This window comes from Euphorbia lathyris, chromosome 1 (assembly GCF_963576675.1).
Source record: "Euphorbia lathyris chromosome 1, ddEupLath1.1, whole genome shotgun sequence".
In the NCBI taxonomy this organism is placed as follows: Eukaryota; Viridiplantae; Streptophyta; class Magnoliopsida; order Malpighiales; family Euphorbiaceae; genus Euphorbia; species Euphorbia lathyris.
Genome location: NC_088910.1, coordinates 117,625,760 through 117,640,709, shown reverse-complemented (window position 1 = coordinate 117,640,709; position 14,950 = coordinate 117,625,760). Strand labels below are relative to the sequence as shown.

Below are 14,950 nucleotides of genomic sequence, written 5' to 3'. Positions count from 1 at the left end.
CATAATCCTCAGAAAATACGTATTTCTTACTAAATTTTTGTCCACAAACCCGAAGTTATTATTTCACGCTCCGCCAATTGTACCAATTTGAGATTCCGGCTCCGCCACAAAACAAGTTGTTAGATAGTTATATACACTAGGGATTGATCTGAATCAAGCCTCTAATCAGGTACGGATTTACAGTGGGGTATTCTGCTATTTCACAACTTGCTGCGAATTAAAATGGTTAAATGGGTGTTTGTTTGTTCATTTTCATTCTCATATTTGCGTTTTCACTTCAAAATGGAGAGTTATAGATGTTTGGTTAGTGACCTTCTATTTACCTTTTACATCTGAAAAGTAGTATTTTTCTAACCGCAAATAACAAATAGTCAACAACAAACAATAGCTAAAACAAACTGCCATTGAATTACCTACTTCATAGATTATTATGAAGACCTTCTATAGTGATCCGACACCAAATTGGTATTTTTAACGTGGCAAAATCGCAAAATCGTGACAGTCCCGGACCAGTTTGATCCATGATGAATTTGATTAAACAATGACATATATGGCTAAGGCAAGAATTAAACATTTTATTATCCTTTATTAATAATATAGTACTACTACATAAGATTTTGCATTTGACAATATTGTTACATACATATAGTTTTCAGTTGTGCAATCTATTAGGCCCGCCTGGAGTTACTCTATTAGGATGATGAACTGAACCAATCTCATCTCTGCCATCCGAAGGAGAAGAAGAAATCCATGAAAACAGTAAAGTTTTTGGTGTTTTCTCCAGTGCCTGATTCTCATTCATGTTCCGGTGGAGGTTACGGCAACTCGAGATCTGACTAACAGCAAGAATGGTGACGATCATGATCACAACGGCTACTGAATTCTTCTTCATGTTTTTTGATTACGACAATTGAATTTTAGAAAGATAATTTGATGCTATGCTTTGGTGAAAGTTATATTGTTGTGAACATATTTATAGAGGCAGATTTTGTTACATTAATTAATGATAATATCTAAGTCTATCCGAAAACTTCATCATCATTAATGTCAAATCCAAATATATCTTCCTTTAATTAATTTGTACTGAATAATATATATCCAACTTATGCCAAATGTGAAAAAAGGGGACTTCATATTATAGAATACAGGTATATTCCTAATTCCTTTATTTTAGTAGGTTTTATTTTATTATTTTATTTTTATTTAGGGATAACGTACAAAAAATATCATAATGTTTACAGCTAAGAGTAATTTTTTTCCTACCGTCTAAAATGGAGCATTTTACTCTTAGAGGGTGTTTGTTTTAGCGTTTAGCGGTTCTAATAGTATAGTGTTTGGTTATGATTATAAAACCGCAACGGTTAGCGGTTTCGGAGCAAACAGGAGCGGTTCACGAAAAGCTCCAATTTGGAGCTTTTCACGAAACGCTATTTTTAGCTTTGGATAAAATTAGCCCAATTTTTATTCTTTTTTACTTTGAATATTTTTTTTAAAAAATATCAATGGTCACCTATTACTAATAACCTGACATGTAGAATCATTCTTTATTATTTTTCATCCCAACTAATTATACATTTGTCTTTGATAAAATATACCATGAGACAAAACAAAATATACCATGATTTTATCAAATTTCCAGTAATCTGTTTTAATAAAATATACCATGATTTCTGATGGGCTCATACTTGACCCTAATAAACATACCATGTGTGATTAAAATGGGGCGAATTAAGGCATTTAATTGTATAAAATAAGGACTAAAAAGGTCTTTTGTGCACATATTAAGAGAAAAGACGAAACAGCTGCTATGCAGCATGTTTTGCAGGAAAAGCTGATAGGGACTCGTCGGACTGGCGGGTAAAAGGGAGAAAACCGGAGGACGACAGAACAAGGAGGCGGTAGCAAAATAGATCAAGTAACATGATGAAAAGATCTGGACCTTGAGTGTTCAAGTGTCCAAAGTCAACAACACTCTATGAAAGAACAAAACAATCTACTTTTGTAATATTTATTATTATTTTATTTTGGCCTTCTCTCCTTTATATAGCGAACATTAGGTGGAGGGAAGGGGGTACCTTTTTAGATAATTTTGGGAGAGCAAAGCTTCATCTTTTTGGAGGGAAAAACTCTCTGAAATAGCCAACGAACTCCATTAATGGAGAGTTATTCACTCTGTACCATGAGTGAGTCGTCAATTGAATGGGTTAAGCCAGCTAAGGGCTGGAGCTGTAAGTACTCTTAATCTATTTATGAATGAATGTAGTTTATGCATATGATGTTTAATGATGCTCTTCAATGCATGTTTCAATACTTGCTATCTAGTGTTTATGAATGATGGGAGATTGCTTTCATTCTCACGTATCTATCATTAAACATGTGAAACCTAAAATAGGAATATAAGAGTTTTATATCAAGGGTTTTCTGAAAATGAAATGCTGCTTCGTGTTTAATGCAAGAAAGAACCATCTTTAAGGACACTTGAAGTTGTAGTAAATCTTAGAATCTTAAAAACACACGAGAATTGACTTAAGTGAACCTAAAGCAGAGACCTTGACCTCACCATATTGCATTCATGAATAAATAGACAAAAGTCATACTGTAAGCTCCCTGTTCCTGATATGGCTTAGTCTGTTCCACCTTTTTATTGTGACAAATAAGTATTTTCTAAACGAACTATTAGAAGATCTTTCATTTTTAGCCATTTCTAACCAAATCATACAAAACTATTTCCAACCTAAGAAAAAAGTTACGTTACTACGAACGCTCTGTTCTATAAGATTTTTCGGATTGAAATTATTCATCAATCCCTTATTGAAATATTACTTGTTTCTAGTGCACTTGCTAGAGTCTACTTTTAGGACAACAATTTCATCAGATTTAAAAATAGTGTTTGGGACATTACATTTATTTATTTGTGTTAGCATTTGAAAAATAATAATATAGACATTTATATAATTATTAAACTTTTACTATCTATTATTTAGATTATTTTTATCAATATTTGTACAACATGTTATTTGTATTATTAAATAATGGGTATTTTCGTCTTTTCATATATTAACAGCAACAACTCTTTATAAATTTACCAAACACTAATTATCAATTAGCTAACAGCAAACAACTACTAGTTAACTGCAAACAGCTTATATGCAACAGCTAACAGCAACAACTGTGAGCTAACAGTCGAACCAAATAGCCCCTTAGAGGGTGTTTGTTTTAGTTTTTCGGAGTAGCGTTTAGCGTTTCATTCCAAACCGCAGGAAATATAGCGTTTGGTTAGGTTTATATAACTGCAGCGTTTAGCATTTTCTCTGAAAACTACATCGTTTTGGAGTGATTCACGAAAAACTACTATTTGAAGCTTTTCATAAATAACTGTTTGTATAGTTATTTGTTATTGACAAAATTATCCTTCTTATAATTACCGAAAAAATAAGATTTTATTGCGTTCAATAAATTTTTTATGTTTTACATAGATTATTTTTATTAATTTGTGTAACACATTTTTTTATTTTATAATAGGATAAGGTGCAAAAATATCCCTACCATTTATAGCTAGGGCAATTTTACCCCTAATGTTGGCCGCGAAAAGCAATTTTACCCCAACATCGACAAATTGGGTCAATTTGAGAAATAATTTATCAAACTATATTCTTGGTCATGAATATTGTCATCTACAATTCACATGTGCACCATTTTTATCATCGTTAGTAATAGATCACAAACATATGATTAGACGTGAAGTTTTTTTAAGAAAATAAAAAAATATTTTCTTTTGTACGAGTTGGACAAAAAAATTTCAAATATTTCGTCGGATTTATAAATATTGATTTTCAATTTTATTATTAAATCACAAAAAAAATATGAAATCTCTTTTTTAGAACTACTGTTATATGCAATTGGTGTAGAATAACAAATAAAATATCTATGTTTTCTAATAATATTTGAAATCAACCCAACTTGCCAATGTTAGGGGTAAAATTGCTCTTAGCTGCCAGCATTATGGGTAAAATTGCACCATTTTAGACGTTATAAGAGTAAAATTATTCCTAATTGTAAATGTTATGAGCATTTTTTCACATTTTTTCTTTTATAATTTCATGGTTGATTAATTTTAAAACATGTCTATTTTAGACATTCTAAATCCGAACATCAACAGTTCAATATAATTTTACCAAACACTAGTAATTAAATAGTTGCAAACAGCTAACGGTAACAACTAACAGCTTACTGCAACTGCAAACGCAAACAGCTAACAGCAACCGCCACAGCTGAACCAAACAGACCCTTAGACTTATTAATTTGATATATTCCAAATATCATGTTAAAAATTCAAATTGATATCTAAATTTAATTTAGAATTAGATTAATCCTATTAGCAAATTTAAGGGCCAAATCGATCCTTTATCCACTAAAATTGTTTGCTGAAGTGATGCAACAATATAAAAACAGATTGTTGCTAATTAATAATTATTCGACGTACAAATATCCTACTAGAAAACTTTAAAATTTCGCTAATTCTGATAATGTGAAAAATCACAATTTCATTAATCAATAATCCGTCTTTTTATAAATATAATATGCCTTTAAATATGCGAATAAAACCCTAAAGAAAATAAGATTCCTAATTGAAAAGGGAAAAGGAAATCCTAATTAGAAAAAGAACAGCCAAAAAACCATAAAAATCGCCCAAAACAGAAAATTACGAAATTGAAGGCCTTAAAACCAGAATTTGGCTAAAGAGACCTAAACATCACAACAAAGAGATGAATTTTGCTTATGGGTCCGTTTCTATACAAAATAGAATCCAAAATCACAAAAAATAAAAATAGCGCAACTTGACAGAATTTACCGAAATGCCACTAAATCATATCATGAAGCCAACAAGAAAGATGGAGTAAAATAGGTTTCGGCAAATTTGAGGAACTCAAAGAATTTGCAACTCGTAGAGTATATTTTTACTTTGTAAATATGTCAAACATTTTATTATCCTTTATTAATATAGTATTACTACATAACATTATTTTCCATTTGACAATATTGTTGCATACATATAGTTTTTAGTTGTGCAATCTGTTAGGCCCTCCTGGAGTTACTCTATTAGGATGATGAACTGAACCACTCTCATCTCTTCCATCAGAAGGAGAAGAAGAAATCCATGAAAACAGTAAAGGTTTTGGTGTTTTCTCCGGTGCCCGATTCTCATTCATGTTCTGGCGGAGGTTACGGCAACTCGAGATCTGACTAACAGCAAGAATGGTGAGGATCATGATCACAACTGCCACTGAAATTTTCTTCATGTTTTTGATTATGATAATCAGTAGGATCAAGTGAATTTTAGAAAGAAAATTTTATACTATGTTTTGGTGAAAGTTACATTGTTGTGAACATATTTATAGAGGCAGATTTTGTTACATTAATTAATGATAATATCCAAGTCTATCCGAAAACTTCATCATCATTAATGCCAAATCCAAATATATCTTCTTTCATTAATTTGTACTGAATAATATATATCACTTATGCCAAATGTGAAAAAAGGGGACTTCAGATTACAGAACACAGGTGTATTCCTAATTCCTTTATTTTAGTAGGTTTTATTTTATTTTTTTTAGGGATAACTTACAAAAATATCATAATGTTTATAACTAAGAGTAATTTTTTCCTTACCGTCTAAAATGGAGCATTTTACTCTTAATATTAATGACCAAGAGTAATTTCAACCATAAACGTTGACAAGAGGATTGAGGTCATTGTCGTTACCAAAACTAGAGATTTTTAGATACATTCTCAGTTTTGACTATTGATGAACTCAAAACATAAAAATTGAAGAATTGATTATAATTTAAGCAGATTTAATTTTTCAACTTTTTAATTTTGAGGTTATTTAGGTGGTTTTTTTTTACTAGGAGAGAAGTGCAAGTTTAGAGAGGAAAGCTCCAAAAATTATAATTTCAAAAAAAGGAAAACGTAGTTTAATGGTAAATGTGGTACTAAACGAATTTATTTTTTAGAATTTTTTAATTTGAGGTTATCAACAGTCAAAACAGACAGTATCGACTTAAAAGTTTTTAGTTTTGCTAACAATAAGGACATGAATCCTCTTTTAGCAATAAAAAAACCACAAACATCCATTTGTAAATCGGAGAAACCGTATAGTTATATTTGGAATTTGCTTAATAAAAGATATAATCCAAATCAATAAAAATAAGGATAAATTCCTAAAAAAACCCATGTGGTTTGTATTTTTTTTTAAAAGGAGCGTGTTATATGCCGTTACACGAATTAAGAAAAATGACTTAACACCGTTAAATGTGATGACGTGACAGAGGGTAAAATTGTCCGAATTAAAATAAAAAAAATAAAATAACAAAAAGAAAATTAAAATAAATAAAAAAAATCCCAAAATGGTGTCTTCTTCTTCTTCTTCTAATTTTTTTTTTAATTCTTCTGTAATAAATTCCAGAATTTCTAGAAATTTCCAGAATTCTGGAAATTAAAAAAAATTAGAAGAAAAAAAGAAGAAGAGAAGGAAGAAAGAAGAAGAGAAGAAGAAGAAGAAGAAGAACCATGGAAGAAGGAGATAGAATCAAGAGAGAGAATTCTGGATAAAAAAATAAAAAAATTTGGTTTTTCCGATTTTACCACGTCATCACATTTAACGGTATTAACTCATTTTCCTTAATTCGTGTAACAGTGTATAACACGCTCCTTTATTTTTATTTTTTGTAAAAACAAACCACATGGTTTTTTTTTTTTGAAATCCATGAAACCACATGGGGTTTTTTTTTTTTAGAATTTACCCTAAAAATAATCAAATAAAAATAATAATTATTTTAGGGAAAAGTACAAAAATAAACCATGTGGAGCTTTTCATGAAAAGTTCCAAAATTCTGTTATTTCCTGCGATTTGAAGTGAAATGCTAAACGCTGATCTGAAAAGCTGAAACAAACACCCCTAAAATGTTAGAGATTGAACCAATTTTCGAAAACCTAATGAAATAAAACTATATTTTTGTTGTTGTAAAGTTTCTAACAGGTTAAAATTTTAAAATTTTGAAAATAATTAATCAAATTAACCCAATGAGCAGTGAAACCAAATTTAAAAAGCATATCTCACACATAACCCACTCCAAACGATCATAAGTCTTACTCATCAATCTTGAGTGCATCAGTGCCATTAATGTTATGATTCTTCATTTTCGGATGATAAGTAGTCTCAAAAGCAATCAAAATATCATTTGTAATGAGCCTACCGAGAATAAAAGCACTTTGGGAGTCATAAATTATACCATGTAAAAGTGACTTCAATATGTTGGCAATGATCTTAGCAATGATTTTCCATAGAACATTGTAAAGAGAAATTGGTTGAAAATCCATGATTGTTACATGATGTTCCTTCTCAAGATGTTTCGCCTGGAGTAGTATTTGGCAAGCTCAACCATTGCTAATTCGGGGATGTCGTCGTCAGATGGGTGACGAAAATAATATTAGAATTGGCAGGGATGCTTAATGGGTTACCTTCTACTGATATTCATTTATCCATTGTTAATGAAAAGGTCTCCTTTTTGTTTGAAGTAGATAGGATAAAATGGGATTATGAGATTATTAATGATAGGAATATGTTAACAATGTTCTCAATATTCATCTTTCTATAAATGATAATTGTAATGACTGGTTTTGGAGGTATGAATATCATGACAATTATTCTGTTAAAAGTGGTTACAAGGTGATCTTTAATAGAGGTTTGGATTTGTGTCGGAGTTATTGGAAGTAGTTTTGGCATCTCAAAATTCCACCAAAGGTGCGTAATTTTATTTGGAGAATTTGTAAAGATGTGATCTATACGACTGCCAATTTAATTCATTGATGTGTTAATATTAATCATTTGTGTTGTTTATGCCAAAGATGGTTAGAATATAACATTCATTTTTTTTTATTATAAATATCCTTTTGCCACAGCAGTTTGAAACTGCTCTTTACTGAGAATAATTTCAAAATTTACAAGGGAGTCATTTGTTGTCTGGTTGGAGTTTGTGTTTAATATGTTAACTGAAGAGCAATGTTGTTTATAGGCTTCAATTGTTTGGGGGTATTTGGTGTTATACGAACGAGGTGGTGTGGAAGGTCCGGAGTGCTGACGTTATTGCTATCTTTCGTTTGGTTTCTATTGGGTTTAAAGACTAGCAAGATACACAATTATTATAAAATAATATCTGTAGGATGTTTGATTTTTACAGTGAGACCATTAGAGTGATGTTTGATATAAACCTCCCATTGGCAAGTTAAAAATAAACACAGACGCTTCAATTATTTCTGGGTTAGGCTGGTTATGCGTTGGTGTTGTGCTTAGGGACAACATCAGTCGCTTTTGTGGTGCGTTTTCGATTAGGGAAGGTGAAACTATTAGTTTTCAATAGACTCTCAGCTGGATCAAACTCAAGAGTTTGGGTGGTGCGGAGGTGGAATCAGATTTGTTGTAAGCATACTTTCGTTCTTCTTATGGTTCAATTATAAAAGATTGTAAACATCTTATTTCTAGTATCAACGATATTTATGTCAGATTTATAGGCCGTTCTGCGAATGGAGTAACTCATACTTTAGCTAGATCTTCTCATTTATTGTCAGAACTTATAAAGTGGGGCACTGTCCCTCTATATTTTATTTTACATTTTTTTTTGTATGTTATTCTGTTTAATGAAACTTATTTTTCTTAAAAAAAGGCTTAATGCATATTGACACCCTTAAACTTGGCAACTTTTACCTATTGGCATCCTAAATTTTTTAAACAACCTATCACACACTTATAGTTGGCTTTAAAAACATATCACACATCTATAGTTGGCTTTAAAAATCCATCACATACCTAAAGTTGGCTCATTCGGATCTCTTGCACACAAAATATCGTCACCTGTCATCTTTGACAAACGAGGTCGCATGTGCATGATATAGAAAAAAGAAAAACGTATTTGTTCGTTCTGTATGTTACCTCATATGTCAAAGATGACAGATCAACGCTTTTGTGTGTAGGAGGTCCGAATGAACCAACTGTAGGTGTGTGAGATGTTTTTAATGCCAACTATATATGTGTGATAGGTTTTTAAAGCCAATTATACGTGTGTAATAGGTTATTTAAAAAGTTTAGATGTCAGTAGACAAAACTTGCCAAGTTTAAGGATGCAAATATACACCTTAAAAAATAAAATAAAATTAAGGAATTCCAACACCAAATTAGAGGCTTAATATATGTTCATCATATTAAAATGTGGAATTTGATATCATATAGATATTTAATACAATTATAAAGTTCTAGCATAATATATTACCAAACTAGGCATAAGTTTGGTTGGAGATAAAATGGCTTGAGGGGTGTTTTAGCTATCTTATCCCACACTAATTTGATATATTTAAAGGTAGGCATGTTATATTTATGAGTAGACGGATTTTACAAAACTTTGGTAATGCGAAAAATCACAATTTCATTAATCAATAAATCCGTCTACTTATAAAGATAACATGCCTACCTTTAAATATGCAATAAAACCCTAAAGAAAATAAGAATCCTAATAGCAAAGAGAAAAAGAAATCCTAATTAAAAAGGCAAAACTCATGTTTAAGTCCCTGAACTTTTACTGTTTTAAGGATCAGGCCCTGATCATTTATTTTTCCATATTAAACCCCTGATATTTATCTTTCTTATGGATTCGACCCTTTTATAACAGCTCCGTCCAAACCGTGCTTCACACTCCGTTAATGGCCCGTTGTTTAGATGACCTGGCAATTTGCTATTGCCACGTGGTCATATGTAAAAAAAAAAATTAATCGATGAAGTATTCTCCCCAGACATCTGCTATCTTCTTCCATCCTCATCTCTTTCTGGATCGATTTTGAACATCAGGATTGAAAATAGATACAAATTGATCTTCTCGCCTAAATCAGAATTGAACTTCTCCAACCTAATCGTAACCCTAATGGATTTTGAAGCATCAAATGCAATTAGAGATAAATCGACTTCTATCGTTTTTTCCGCTCCTCCAAAATCGATTGTGCTTGAAAGGTATGCTTTATTTCCTCCTCACATGCTAAATGGAATCACAATCTGAGCAGGTAATCATGTGAAGTTATTTTTTTAACAAAATAGAGACAAATCCCAGGGAGTTTCTTTTGAATGTTTCCTAAGGCTCATGTATGTTTTCAATTGGGAATTTGCTGAATGTTTTATCGAAATGGTGTTAGATAAGTCCTAGTTTATCAAATTGACTCCCTTCTTGGAGAATAGGATCTACCCATTTCGGATGCAACTTCTTGGCTTTGTTGCTCCTTAGTCAGCGAAGGGGGAATGCTCCAATGACTGCTCTAGAATGCTTTCGTTTCCTTGCAGGAGAACTACTTGATTGAGTTGAGCCCCTTCGACCCTTTCAGGCTTTTTTTCCAGATTTAACCCTCGGGAGTATTAGCATAATCTTAAATTTGGGGATCACTTAAATTGCACCGTCATAAATTAGATAAAAATTAGTGTGGTTTATGAATGCATTTGGGGAGGTCATCTTTTGTGAAGTTTATGAGAGAAACTATTTGCCAATTTCATAATATTTGCTGGTGCATTCTTGCACATCAGATCATAAAAATTAATTTATTCAATACATGTCTTAGCATTAGCTTCAAGAGAGTAGATGGATTCTCTCCCTCTAAATCCAAAAATGGTACTTGATATCAGATAAAAAAAATCAAGTTTTTGTAATACTGTACTTTAGAATTTCAATCGTGTAAAAATGTATAATATTTGCAAGAAAAATTTGGCAGTCCTACTGTGAAAGGACCAAGTCGCAGACGAGTGTTAATTTGCAATTTTTCATTAGGAAGTTGATATAAAAGACGGAGTTTGTTTTCTTTGCTGATTTACGTTGTTGGTGCAGGTGTTTTTTGGGCTGGTGCTGCATTTCCAAGTTTAAGGTGCTAGACACACCTGTTTCAATTTGTGAAAATTATGCAGCATCATTGAGCTGAAATGGTAATAAGGGCTTTCTGGTGCGCAAATATGTTATCAGTAGTAGGGGCAGGCCAGACATATATTGACTTAACAGAAAGGACATGGACTGCAAATTCCTATAAGAGGTTTGGTTTGATGGGACACGGCGATTGAATAAGAGAATTTCCTTCAAGTCATATCGAGCGCTTTTGTGGTAACGGTTAGACCGACATTGATTGCGTGCACGAAGAAGCTCTAGGAGAAGTGAAAGAAGAGCACGAGATGATTCTTGACAAACAGAAAATAAGTATATTTGAAGTGATAATTGACATAACACTTTGGTCAATTTATTAGAAAACTCTGAGTAAGTTCCTTTTAAATTCTTTGAAACAATTCAAGTATATAGAATTTGTATAATTTGTATTATTGTTAATCTATTGATAAATTTGTTGTGATAAATTCTTTTCTTGCCAATATATGCCTTGTTGTAAATGGTGCTTTTTTAGCTTATATAAATATGAAGTTGCAGATAATAACAATTAACTGCTCCTAGCAGATAAGAACAATATACACTAAAGCAGCTTAAATAAGGCACATTCGAAACTAACTCTATGCATTCAACCAAATATTAAAAATTATTCAACAAAAGACTTCACTTATCATAGAAAAGAAAGGAGAGTTCCAAAGTAAATATTCATAATATGGGTTCAATATGGATTCCAAACTATTTCAACAAAAAAAAGGGCTAGCTATATAATTATAGAGATCCAAAATCAAACCAGCTCCCTAATTGAAAGCTCCTTTCTTATATTGAGGTTAACATTATAATTCATATAACAACATTTTCTTTCCATGATTTCTTGACAGGCTTCGGTTTATAGATATTTAACAACTCTTGCACAACAGTTGAATTGGTTGCCTTTTGACTCGATTGAGAAGGTTTCTCTTTTCCTTTCTCAAGCCTTTGTTTCTTACGGTTTTCATTTGATTTTGTGGCTTGAACCTGTTTCAAATGAAAATAATTATATGACCACTAAAGTTTAGATTTCAATGTAATTTCAAGATGTAAATATATAATAGTGACTTACAGGCTTATCTCTTTTTTTGCAGGTTGCAGCATTGTATTTTTCTCCACCGCACACGCTACAAGTCATGACTCTACCTTTCCTACTCAGTTTTCCAATTTTCGGTTCTTCAAAAATATCCTTTCGTCTTGCCTTTTTAGGCCTCCCCGGCATTTTCTTAATGGGTGGTGGCAGTAGTTCTTCACAACCTTCTATTTCCCATAAATCCATACCTCTTATTGCTTGCATTTTATATTCGTACGCTTTCAAGTAGGTGTCCTTGTGGTACCAATGAACAACATAGTCAATTGGCTCTTCTTTGGCATCTAAAATTGCAGGTATGGCATGTTGGCAAGGTATACCAAATAGGTCCCAAGCTCTACAAGAGCATGTCTTTTTCTCCAAGTGAACAATGTGTCTAAGGGTTGCCTTATTCACATGTGTTATCTCATATCCATCATCTCCATTGAAATCCACTTGCCAATCAAATGACTCCTTAATGTTTTGTTCAAGTTTTTTAAATGCTCTTTCTGAAATATCAGATATCCAAGTACTGGGAAGCTTGCTATTAATTGCTATCCTTTTCATTACCAAAACTCTTATCTCATCCAACATTGTAATGATTGCTTTTAACCTCGACTCAAGTATCCATCCATTAAACGTTTCGCTAAGGTTGTTATCAACGACATCACATGATGGATTGGTGTTGAAGAATGCTTTACACCATGATTGTATTTCATGGTTAGAACGACTTAAAGCATCCTCAACTATGCCTTCGCCTAACTCCTTCAACACATCAAGTTTAGCCCTCAAATCGACCATGTTTGTTGACTTTGCACAAGCCCAAAATGCTTTTTTCCGCTCTTCACCTCTCCATTTCTTAGCCCAAGCAGCATAGACGTGCCTGGCACACATTCTGTGCTCACATTCAGGGATAATTTCCTTGATCGCACTCTCAAGTCCCTATGAAAGCTGAACGTGAAAATGATATCAATATTATGAAGCATTTGAACATAAATATAAGTGAAGTGTCCAAATGAGAGATTTATAATACAAATGCAATTACGGACATAAGACAAAATTAATTATTTAATCAAAGATATGTGTTGAAATGTCCAAATAAGAAATTTATATAAACTCAACAATAAATGGTTTTATGCATGAGTACCAAATGAAAGATAATGGAATGAATAAAAGAGAAATACTTAGTGTTGCATATTTAATTTCTGATAACATTACCTCAACAATAATAAAACAAAATGAAAGGTAACATACATAATATTTTAATAAAGCAACTAAAATATTGGTTATTTTAATATTTGATACCATTTATACTATTGCTGCATATAAAATAAAAGAGAAATACTTGGTGCTGCATATTTAATATCTGGTAACATACATTACCTCATTTGAAGTTGTATAATGGGATAAATACGAAACACTAATTAGACCAAATAACTATGAGAAAATATAATCAGATAACTAAAAAAAATTTCAATTATCACTTACCTTTTGCATATCAGAAACTATTGTATATCCATTTCCATCTCCAAGTTCGAGATCACGTTGAATCCACTCGAGAAACCAACCCCATGTCTGCTTGTTCTCTACATTAACAACAGCCCAAGCAATTGGAAACATTTGGTTGTTCCCATCTCTGCCAACAGCACAAAGCAATTGTCCCTTACACATTCCTTTTAAAAAACATCCATCCAGGCCAATGATGGGTCTACAACCTGCTTTCCAACCTTGCTTACATGCACTGAAACAAATATAAAATCTGGAAAACCTAGGTTGGCCACCCAAATTCTCTCTGTTCACTACCACTTGACAATTTGTCCCTGGATTTGTTTTTCTAGTTTCCCTTGCATAAGCAGTAAGTAGTGCAAATTCCCTCTTCACATCTCCTTCTAAATCCAATTTTATCTTGTTCTTAGTATTCTGGCAGACTGTCAAGTTAACAAGAAGCTTGAAATCTTTCCTCACCAATTCCTTCAGCTCCCTCAGCTTTATATTTGGCTTCAATTGAACTGTTTGTTTGTAATGCTTGGAAAGGTATGCAGCATTGGCAAATATACTCTTCCTTACCGTCTTGCACTTGTGATGTGGAATATAAGTCTTAATTTTCAATGTTTTGTCCTTCTTTGACTCATTACTTGCAAATAGCAAATAAAACCCATGGACAATTTTCTACACAATGCACCCTAACCCTTTCCTTTTCATTTTTCACAAAGTGCACTCCAAGTGTTTTTTTCAATGCATATGTGGCAACTGCATTTCTAAACTGCTCCACATTACAAAACACTATTCCTGTATAGAAAATAGGAATATTTGTGGTTGGATCAAACCACGTAGTTGAGGAATGTCTCCTACAAACTTCATCCAATTCTTCATCACTCCCACTATAGTAGCTTCCTTCCTCATCAGACGAAAAATAGTCAGATTCATGTGCGGATTCAGAAGATTCATCACTAGTTGCAATTTTATCGTCTTCAACATCTACTTTATCGTCTTCAACATCTTCTTTGTCAATCTCACTTCGTTTGGAGCCTTTCTTATTTGATTTCTTAAAATCTTTGAGCTTTTCTCTTGCTTCTTGAAGTTCCTCTTCATCATCATCACTAAGAAACATAACAGGAAACAACATGTCATCTAGGTTCGTGTGTGGTTCATGTTTGTCTCGTTCTTCATCGCCATTAGTTTCTCCATCATCCACTAATCCATCTTCAACATGGAGCGGATTACAATGGTCTATAAATAAATTAAATTCCTCCCCATTTTTTAGACTAGTAATTTCTTCCAAAACACTATTGTCATCATACACCAATAAGAACTGATTAGTTTTCTTGCATCTAGAATACAATTGCTTTTCACCATTGTCGCCTATATCCTTTAAGTACGACTGAATATTTGGATA

The 14,950-nt window shown here is 32.3% G+C and overlaps 1 long non-coding RNA gene across 1 annotated transcript; it reads left to right on the top strand.

Annotated features, from left to right (window-relative positions):
- Nucleotides 1-9,853: 9,853 nt before the first annotated feature.
- LOC136214192 (uncharacterized) lies at nucleotides 9,854-11,428 on the top strand. Its single transcript, XR_010681295.1, has 2 exons — nucleotides 9,854-10,057; nucleotides 10,917-11,428. It is a non-coding gene; the product is annotated as an uncharacterized lncRNA (long non-coding RNA).
- Nucleotides 11,429-14,950: the final 3,522 nt, after the last annotated feature.